Source organism: Pocillopora damicornis, chromosome 5, assembly GCF_964200805.1.
Source record: "Pocillopora damicornis chromosome 5, jaPocDami1.2, whole genome shotgun sequence".
Classification (NCBI taxonomy): domain Eukaryota; kingdom Metazoa; phylum Cnidaria; class Anthozoa; order Scleractinia; family Pocilloporidae; genus Pocillopora; species Pocillopora damicornis.
In genome coordinates, this window is record NC_142674.1 from 14,278,119 (window position 1) to 14,289,556 (window position 11,438).

An 11,438-nucleotide genomic window follows, 5' to 3' on the forward strand; every position below is an offset into this window, starting at 1 on the left:
TGGTTTAATACGCCGATTAACCCATAGAAAGTCTGGTTTGATCGCTATTAAGCAAAGAAAACGTTACTTACTCACTGATTTGTCAAATGTGGGTGAGTGCAACAGATTAAAAGAAAATTGAAAAGAGAAAAAAAGCAAATGGATTAACACACAAACTACCATTAACTCAAAAGACACAGTTCTCATTTACAAGGCAAGAAGAATGCAACTTAACAATTTAACTTTTTCTCTGAGGTCAAAACGTTGAAATAATTTGTTTCTTTTCCCTGGCTTATGGTTTACAAGCTACTGTCGTGTTCTCCAAACATACTAAGTGGTTTAATACGCCGATTAACCCATAGAAAGTGTGGTTTGATCGCTATTAAGCAAAGAAAATGTTACTTACATGCTGATTTGTCAAATGTGGGTGAGTGCAACAGATTAAAAGAAAATTGAAAAGAGAAAAAAAGCAAATGGATTAACACACAAACTATCATTAAATCACAAGACACAGTTCTCATGTACAACACAAGAAGAATGCAACTTAACATTTTAACTTTTTCTCTTACGTCAAAACGTTGAAATAATTTGTTTCTTTTCCCTGGCTTATGGTTTACAAGCTACTGTCGTGTTCTCCCAACATACTAAGTTGTTTAATACGCCGATTAACCGATAGAAAGTGTGGTTTGATCGCTATTAAGCAAAGAAAATGTTACTTACATGCTGATTTGTCAAATGTGGGTGAGTGCAACAGATTAAAAGAAAATTGAAAAGAGAAAAAAAGCAAATGGATTAACACACAAACTACCATTAACTCAAAAGACACCGTTCTCATTTACAACGCAAGAAGAAAGCAACTTAACATTTTAACTTTTTCTCTTACGTCAAAACGTTGAAAAAATTTGTCACTTTTCTCTGGCTCACGGTTTACAAACTACTGTCGTGTTCTCCCAACATACTAAGTGATTTCATACGCCTATTAACCGATAGAAAGTGTGGTTTGATCGCTATTAAGCAAAGAAAACGATACTTACATGCTGATTTGTCAAATGTGGGTGAGTGCAACAGATTAAAATAAAATTGAAAAGAGAAAAAAAGCAGATGGACTAACACACAAACTACCATTAAGTCAGTAGACACAGTTCTCATTTACAACGCAAGAAGAATGCAACTAAACTTTTTAACTTTTTCTCTTACGTCAAAACGTTGAAATAATTTGTTACTTTTCTCTGGCTTATGGTTTACAAACTACTGTCGTGTTCTCCCAACATATTAAGTGATTTCATACGCCTATTAAGCGATAGAAAGTGTGGTTTGATCGCTAGTAAGCAAAGAAAACGTTACTTACTTTCTGATTTGTCAAATGTGGGTCAGTGCAACAGATTAAAAGAAAATTGAAAAGAGAAAAAAAGCAAATGGATTAACACGCAAACTACCATTAAGTCATAAGAAATAGTTCTCATTTACAACGCAAGAAGACTGCAACTTAACATTTTTATTTTTTCTTTTACGTCAAAACGTTGAAATAATTTGCTACTTTTTTCTGGCTTATGGTTTACAAAGTACTGTCGCGTTCTCCCAACATGCTAAGCGGTTTAATACGCCGATTAACCGATAAAAAGTGTGGTTTGATCGCTATTAAGGAAAGAAAACGTTACTTACCCCCTGATTTGTCAAATGCGGGTCAGTGCAACAGATTAAAAGAAAATTGAAAAGAGGAAAAAAGCAAATGGATTAACACACAAACTCTCATTAACTCATAAGATACAGTTCTCATTTACAACACAAGAAGAATGCAGCTTAACATTTTAACTTTTTCTCTTAGGTCAAAACGTTGAAATAATTTGTTGCTTTTTTCTGGCTTATGTTTTACAAAGTACTGTCGTGATCTCCCAACATACTAAGTGGTTTAATACGCCGATTAACCGATAGAAAATGTGGTTTGATCGCTATTAAGCAAAAAAAACGTTACTTACTCCCTGATTTGTCAAATGTGGGGCAGTGCAACAGATTAAAAGAAAGTTGGAAAGGGAAAAAAAGCAAATGGATTAACACACAAACTACCATTAACTCAAAAGACACAGTTCTCATTTACAAGGCAAGAAGATTGCAACTTAACAATTTAACTTTTTCTCTTACGTCAAAACGTCGAAATAATTTGTTACTTCTTTCTGGCTTATGGTTTACAAACTACTGTCGTGTTCTTCCAACATACTAAGTGGTTTAATACGCCGATTAAGCGATAGAAAGTGTGGTTTGATCGCTATTAAGGAAAGAAAACGTTACTTACGGCCTGATTTGTCAAATGTGAGTGAGTGCAACAGATTAAAACAAAATTGAAAAGAGAAAAAAAGCAAATGTATTAACACACAAACTACTATTAACTCATAAGACACCGTTCTCATTTACAGCACAAGAAGAATGCAACTTAACATTTTAACTTTTTCTCTTACGTCAAAACGTTGAAATAATTTGTTACTTTTCTCTGGCTTATGGTTTACAAAGTACTGTCGTGTTCTCCCAACATACTAAGTGGTTTAATACGCCGATTAACCGATAGAAAGTGTGGTTTGATCGCTATTAAGCAAAGAAAACGTTACTTCCGCCCTGATTTGTCAAATGTGGGTGAGTGCAACAGATTAAAAGAAAATTGAAAAGAGAAAAAAAGCAAATGGATTAACATGCAAACTACCATTAACTCATAAGACACCGTTCTCATTTACAACGCAAGAAGAATACAACTTAACATTTTAACTTTTTCTCTTACGTCAAAACGTTGAAATAATTTGTCACTTCTTTCTGGCTTATGGTTTACAAACTACTGTCGTGTTCTTCCAACATACTAAGTGGTTTAATACGCCGATTAACCCATAGAAAGTGTGGTTTGATCGCTATTCAGCAAAGAAAATGTTACTTACGGCCTGATTTGACAAATGTGGGTGAGTGCAACAGATTAAAACAAAATTGAAAAGAGAAAAAAAGCAAATGCATTAACACACAAACTACTATTAACTCATAAGACACCGTTCTCATTTACAACACAAGAAGAATGCAACTTAACATTTTAACTTTTTCTCTTACGTCAAAACGTTGAAACAATTTGTTACTTTTCTCTGGCTTATGGTTTACAAAGTACTGTCGTGTTCTCCCAACATACTAAGTGGTTCAATACGCCGATTAACCGATAGAAAGTGTGGTTTGATCGCTATTAAGCAAAGAAAACATTACTTACGCCCTGATTTGTCAAATGTGGGTGAGTGCAACAGATTAAAAGAAAATTGAAAAGAGAAAAAAAGCAAATGGATTAACATGCAAACTACCATTAACTCATAAGACACCGTTCTCATTTACAACGCAAGAAGAATACAACTTAACATTTTAACTTTTTCTCTTACGTCAAAACGTTGAAAAAAAAATGGTTACTTTTCTCTAGGTTATGGTTTACAAAGTACTGTCGTTTTCTCCTAACATACTAAATGGTTTAATACCCCGATTAACCGATAGAAAGTGTTGTTTGATCGCTATTAAGCAAAGAAAACGTTACTTACGGCCTGATATGTCAAATGTGGGTCAGTGCAACAGATTAAAAGAAAATTGAAAAGAGAAAAAAAGGAAATGGATAAACACACAAACAACCATTAACTCATAAGACACAGTTCTCATTTACAACACAAGAAGAATGCAACTTAACATTTAATCTTTTTCTCTTACGTCAAAACGTTGAAATAATTTGTTACTTTTCTGTGGCTTATGGTTTACAAAGTACTGTCGTGTTCTCCTAACATACTAAGTGGTTTAATACGCCGATTAACCGATAGAAAGTGTGGTTTGATCGCTATTAAGCAAAGAAAACGTTACTTACCAACTGATTAGTCAAATGTGGGTGAGTGCAACAGATTAAAAGAAAATTGAAAAGAGAAAAATAGCAAATAGATTAACACACAAACTACCATTAAGTCATAAGACACAGTTCTCATGTACAACGCAAGAAGAATGCTACTTAACATTTTAACTTTTTCTCTTACATCAAAACGTTGAAATAATTTGTTACTTTTTTCTGGCTTATGTTTTACAAAGGACTGCCGTGTTCTCCCAACATACCAAGTGGTTTAATACGCCGATTAAGCGATAGAAAGTGTGGTTTGATCGCTATTAAGGAAAGAAAACGTTACTTACTTGCTGATTTGTCAAATGTGAGTGAGTGCAACAGATTAAAAGAAAATTGAAAAGAGAAAAAAAGCAAATGGATTAACACAAAAACTACCATTAACTCATAAGACACCGTTCTCATTTACATCACAAGAAGAATGCAAGTTAGCATTTTAACTTTTTCTCTTACTTCAAAACGTTGAAATAATTTGTTACTTTTCTCTGGCTTATGGTTTACAAAGTACTGTCGTGTTCTCCCAACATACTTAGTGGTTTAATACGCCGATTAACCGATAGAAAGTGTGGTTTGATCGCTATTAAGCAAAGAAAACGTTACTTACGCCCTGATTTGTCAAATGTGGGTGAGTGCAACAGATTAAAAGAAAATTGAAAAGAGAAAAAAAGCAAATGGATTAACACACAAACTACCATTAAGTCATAAGACACAGTTCTCATGTACAACGCAAGAAGAATGCAACTTAACATTTTAACTTTTTCTCTTACGTCAAAACGTTGAAATAATTTGTTACTTTTTTCTGGCTTATGTTTTACAAAGGACTGTCGTGTTCTCCCAACATACTAAGTGGTTTAATACCCCGATTAACCGATAGAAAGTGTGGTTTGATCGCTATTAAGCAAAGAAAACGTTACTTACAGTCTGATTTGTCAAATGTGGGTCAGTGCAACAGATTAAAAGAAAATTGAAAAGAGAAAAAAAGCAAATGGATTAACACACAAACTACCATTAACTCATAAGACACCGTTCTCATTTACATCACAAGAAGAATGCAAGTTAGCATTTTAACTTTTTCTCTTACTTCAAAACGTTGAAATAATTTGTTACTTTTCTCTGGCTTATGGTTTACAAAGTACTGTCGTGTTCTCCCAACATACTTAGTGGTTTAATACGCCGATTAACCGATAGAAAGTGTGGTTTGGTCGCTATTAAGCAAAGAAAACGTTACTTACGCCCTGATTTGTCAAATGTGGGTCATTGCAACAGATTAAAAGAAAATTGAAAAGAGAAAAAAAGCAAATGGATTAACACACAAACTACCATTAAGTCATAAGACACAGTTCTCATGTACAACGCAAGAAGAATGCAACTTAACATTTTAACTTTTTCTCTTACGTCAAAACGTTGAAATAATTTGTTACTTTGTTCTGGCTTATGTTTTACAAAGGACTGTCGTGTTCTCCCAACATGCTAAGTGGTTTAATACCCCGATTAACCGATAGAAAGTGTGGTTTGATCGCTATTAAGCAAAGAAAACGTTACTTACAGTCTGATTTGTCAAATGTGGGTCAGTGCAACAGATTAAAAGAAAATTGAAAAGAGAAAAAAAGCAAATGGATTAACACGCAAACTACCATTAAGTCATAAGAAATAGTTCTCATTTACAACGCAAGAAGACTGCAACTTAACATTTTTATTTTTTCTTTTACGTCAAAACGTTGAAATAATTTGCTACTTTTTTCTGGCTTATGGTTTACAAAGTACTGTCGCGTTCTCCCAACATGCTAAGCGGTTTAATACGCCGATTAACCGATAAAAAGTGTGGTTTGATCGCTATTAAGGAAAGAAAACGTTACTTACCCCCTGATTTGTCAAATGCGGGTCAGTGCAACAGATTAAAAGAAAATTGAAAAGAGAAAAAAGCAAATGGATAAACACACAAACAACCATTAACTCATAAGACACAGTTCTCATTTACAACGCAAGGAGAATGCAACTTGACATTTTAACTTTTTCTCTTACTTCAAAACGTTGAAATAATTTGTTACTTTTTTCTGGCTTATGTTTTACAAAGTACTATCGTGTTCTCCCAACATACTAAGTGGTTTAATACGCCGATTAACCGATAGAAAGTGTGGTTTGATCGCTATTAAGCAAAGAAAACGTTACTTACGCCCTGATTTGTCAAATGTGGGTCAGTGCAACAGATTAAAAGAAAATTGAAAAGAGAAAAAAGCAAATGGATTAACACACGAACTACCATTAACTCATAAGACACCGTTCTCATTTACAACACAAGAAGAATGCAACTTAACATTTTAACTTTTTCTCTTGCGTCAAAACGTTGAAATAATTTGTTACTTTTCTCTGGCTTATGGTTTACAAAGTACTCTCGTGTTCTCCCAACATACTAAGTGATTTCATACGCCGATTAACCGATAGAAAGTGTTGTTTGAGCCCTATTAAGCAAAGAAAACGGTACTTACGGCCTGATTTGTCAAATGTGGATGAGTGGAACAGATTAAAAGAAAATTGAAAAGAGAAAAAAAGCGAATGGATTAACACACAAACAACCATTAACTCATAAGACACAGTTCTCATTTACAACGCAAGGAGAATGCAGCTTAACATTTTAACTTTTTCTCTTACGTTAAAACGTTGAAATAATTTGTTACTTTTCTCTGGCTTATGGTTTACAAAGTACTGTCGTTTTCTCCTAACATACTAAGTGGTTGAATACGCCGATTAACCGATAGAAAGTGTTATTTGATCGCTATTAAGCAAAGAAAACGTTACTTACCCCCTGATTTGTCAAATGTGGGTCAGTGCAACAGATTGAAAGAAAATTGAAAAGAGAAAAACAGCAAATGGATTAACATACAAACTACCATTAAGTCATAAGACACAGTTCTCATTTACAACGCAAGGAGAATGCAACTTAACATTTTTAACTTTTTCTCTTACGTTAAAACGTTGAAATAATTTGTTACTTTTCTCTGGCTTATGGTTTACAAAGTACTGTCGTTTTCTCCTAACATACTAAGTGGTTGAATACGCCGATTAACCGATAGAAAGTGTGGTTTGATCGCTATTAAGCAAAGAAAACGTTACTTACAGTCTGATTTGTCAAATGTGGGTGAGTGCAACAGATTAAAAGAAAATTGAAAAGAGAAAAAAAGCAAATGGATAAACACACAAACAACCATTAACTCATAAGACACAGTTCTCATTTACAACGCAAGGAGAATGCAACTTGACATTTTAACTTTTTCTCTTACTTCAAAACGTTGAAATAATTTGTTACTTTTTTCTGGCTTATGTTTTACAAAGTACTGTCGTGTTCTCCCAACATACTAAGTGGTTTAATACGCCGATTAACCGATAGAAAGTGTGGTTTGATCGCTATTAAGCAAAGAAAACGTTACTTACAGTCTGATTTGTCAAATGTGGGTCAGTGCAACAGATTGAAAGAAAATTGAAAAGAGAAAAAAAGCAAATGGATTAACACACAAACTACTATTAAGTCATAAGACACAGTTCTCATGTACAACGCAAGAAGAATGCTACTTAACATTTTAACTTTTTCTCTTGCGTCAAAACGTTGAAATAATTAGTTACTTTTTTCTGGCTTGTGTTTTACAAAGGACTGTCGTGTTCTCCCAACATACTAAGTGGTTTAACACACCGATTAACCGATAGAAAGTTTGGTTTGATCGCCATCAAGGAAAGAAAACGTTACTTACTTGCTGATATGTCAAATGTGGGTGAGTGCAACAGATTAAAAGAGAATTGAAAAGAGAAAAAAAGTAAATGGATTAACACACAAACTATCATTAACTCATAGGACACATTTCTCATTTACAACGGAAGGAGAATGCAACTTAACATTTTAACTTTTTCTCTTACTTCAAAACGTTGAAATAATTTGTTCCTTTTTTCTGGCTTATGGTTTACAAAGTACTGTCGTGTTCTCCCAACATACTAAGTGGTTTAATACGCCGATTAACCGATAGAAAGTGTGGTTTGATCACTATTAAGCAAAGAAAACGTTACTTACGGTCTGATTTGTCAAATGTGGGTGAGTGCAACAGATTAAAAGAAAATTGAAAAGAGAAAAAAAGCAAATGGATTAACACACAAAATACCATTAACTCATAAGACACAGTTCTCATTTACAACACAAAAAGAATGCAACTTGACATTTTAACTTTTTCTCTTACGTCAAAACGTTGAAAAAATTTGTTACTTTTCTCTGGCTTATTATTTACGAAGTATTGTCGTGTTCTCCCAACATACTAAGTGGTTTAATACGCCGATTAACCGATAGAAAGTGTGGTTTGATCGTTACATAGCAAAGAAAACGTTACTTACTTGCTGATTTGTCAAATGTGGGTCAGTGCAACAGATTAAAAGAAAATTGAAAAGAGTAAAAAAGCAAATGGATTAATACACAAACTACCATTAAGTCATAAGACACAGTTCTCATGTACAACGCAAGGAGAATGCAACTTAACATTTTAACTTTTTCTCTTGCGTCAAAACGTTGAAACAATTTCTTACTTTTTTCTGGCTTATGTTTTACAAAGGACTGTCGTGTTCTCCCAACATACTAAGTGGTTTAACACGCCGATTAATCGATAGAAAGTTTAGTTTGATCGCTATCAAGCAAAGAAAACGTTACTTACTTGCTGATTTGTCAAATGTGGGTCAGTGCAACAGATTAAAAGAAAATTGAAAAGCGAAAAAAAGCAAATGGATTAACACACAAACTACCATTAAGTCATAAGACACATTTCTCATTCACAACGCAAGGAGAATGCAGCTTAACATTTTAACTTTTTTTCTTACTTCAATACGTTGAAATAATTTGTTACTTTTTTCTAGCTTATGTTTTACAAAGTACTGTCGTGTTCACCTAACATACTAAGTGGTTTAATACGCCGATTAACCGATAAAAAGTGTGGTTTGATCGTTACATAGCAAAGAAAACGTTACTTACGCCCTGATTTGTCAAATGTGGGTCAGTGCAACAGATTAAAAGAAAATTGAAAAGAGAAAAAAAGCAAATGGATTAACACACAAACTACCATTAAGTCATAAGACACAGTTCTCATGTACAACGCAAGGACAATGCAACTTAACATTTTAACTTTTTCTCTTGCGTCAAAACGTTGAAATAATTTGTTACTTTCTTCTGGCTTATGTTTTAGAAAGGACTGTCGTGTTCTCCCAACATACTAAGTGGTTTAACACGCTGATTAACCGATAGAAAGTTTAGTTTGATCGCTATCAAGCAAAGAAAACGTTACTTACTTGCTGATTTGTCAAATGTGGGTCAGTGCAACAGATTGAAAGAAAATTGAAAAGCGAAAAAAAGCAAATGGATGAACACACAAACTACCATTAAGTCATAAGACACATTTCTCATTCACAACGCAAGGAGAATGCAACTTAACATTTTAACTTTTTCTCTTACTTCAAAACGTTGAAATTATTTGTTACTTTTTTCTGGCTTATGTTTTACAAAGTACTGTCGTGTTCACCTAACATACTAAGTGGTTTAATACGCCGATTAACCGATAGAAAGTGTGGTTTGATCGTTACATAGCAAAGAAAACGTTACTTACTTGCTGATTTGTCAAATGTGGGTCAGTGCAACAGATTAAAAGGAAATTGAAAAGAGAAAAAAGGCAAATGGATTAACACACAAACTACCATTAAGTCATAAGACACAGTTCTCATGTACAACGCAAGGAGAATGCAACTTAACATTTTAACTTTTTCTCTTGCGTCAAAACGTTGAAATAATTTGTTACTTTTTTCTGGCTTATGTTTTACAAAGTACTGTCGTGTTCTCCGAACATACTAAGTGGTTTAACACGCCGATTAACCGATAGAAAGTTTAGTTTGATCGCTATCAAGCAAAGAAAACGTTACTTACTTGCTGATTGGTCAAATGTGGGTCAGTGCAACAAATTAAAAGAAAATTGAAAAGAGAAAAAAAGCAAATGGATTAACACACAAACTACCATTAAGTCATAAGACACAGTTCTCATGTACAACGCAAGAAGAATGCAACTTAGCATTTTAACTTTTTCTCTTGCGTCAAAACGTTGAAATAATTTGTTACTTTTCTCTGGCTTATGTTTTACAAAGGACTGTCGTGTTCTCCCAACATACTAAGTGGTTTAACACGCCGATTAACCGATAGAAAGTTTAGTTTGATCGCTATCAAGCAAAGAAAACGTTACTTACTTGCTGATTTGTCAAATGTGGGTCAGTGCAACAGATTAAAAGAAAATTGAAAAGTGAAAAAAAGCAAATGGATTAACACAAACTACCATTAAGTCATAAAACACAGTTCTCATTTACAACGCAAGGAGAATGCAACTTAACATTTTAACTTTTTCTCTTACTTCAAAACGTTGAAATAATTTGTTACTTTTTTCTGGCTTATGTTTTACAAAGTACTGTCGTGTTCTCCTAACATACTAAGTGGTTTAATACGCCGATTAACCGATAGAAAGTTTGGCTTGATCGCTATTAAGCAAAGAAAACGTTGCTTACACCCTGATTTGTCAAATGTGGGTCAGTGCAACAGATTAAAAGAAAATTGAAAAGGGAAAAAAAGCAAATGGATTAACGCACAAACTACCATTAACTCATAAGACACATTTCTCATTCACAACGCAAGGAGAATGCAACTTAACATTTTAACTTTTTCTCTTACTTCAAAACGTTGAAATAATTTGTTACTTTTTTCTGACTTATGTTTTACAAAGTACTGTCGTGTTCACCTAACATGCTAAGTGGTTTAATACGCCGATTAACCGATAGAAAGTGTGGCTTGATCGCTATTAAGCAAAGAAAACTTTACTTACACCCTGATTTGTCAAATGTGGGTCAGTGCAACAGATTAAAAGAAAATTGAAAAGAGAAAAAAAGCAAATGGATTAACACACAAACTACCATTAACTCATAAGACACAGTTCTCATTTACAACGCAAGAAGAATACAACTTAACATTTTAACTTTTTCTCTTACGTCAAAACGTTGAAATAATTTGTTACTTTCTTCTGGCTTATGGTTTACAAAGTACTGTCGTGTTCTCCCAACATACTAAGTGGTTTAATACGCCGATTAACCGATAGAAAGTGTGGTCTGACTGCTATTAAGCAAAGAAAACGTTACTTACGCCCTGATTTGTCAAATGTGGGTCAGTGCAACAGATTAAAAGAAAATTGAAAAGAGAAGAAAAGCAAATGGATTAACACACAAACTACCATTAAGTCATAAGACATAGTTCTCATTTACAACGCAAGAAGAATGTAACTAAGCATTATAACTTTTTGTCTCATGTCAAAACGTTTAATTTATTTGATACTTTTCTCTGGCTTATGGTTCACAAACTACTGTCGTGTTCTCCCAAAATACTGAGTGGTTTATTACGCCGATTTACTCAACATTTTATCTTTTTCTCTACAAACTGACAAGTTTGAAGGCTGCACATTCAACATTACTGTTTATCGTGGTGATCGCTTTGCGATTGAGTCACAGACAGGCGCACAGAGGT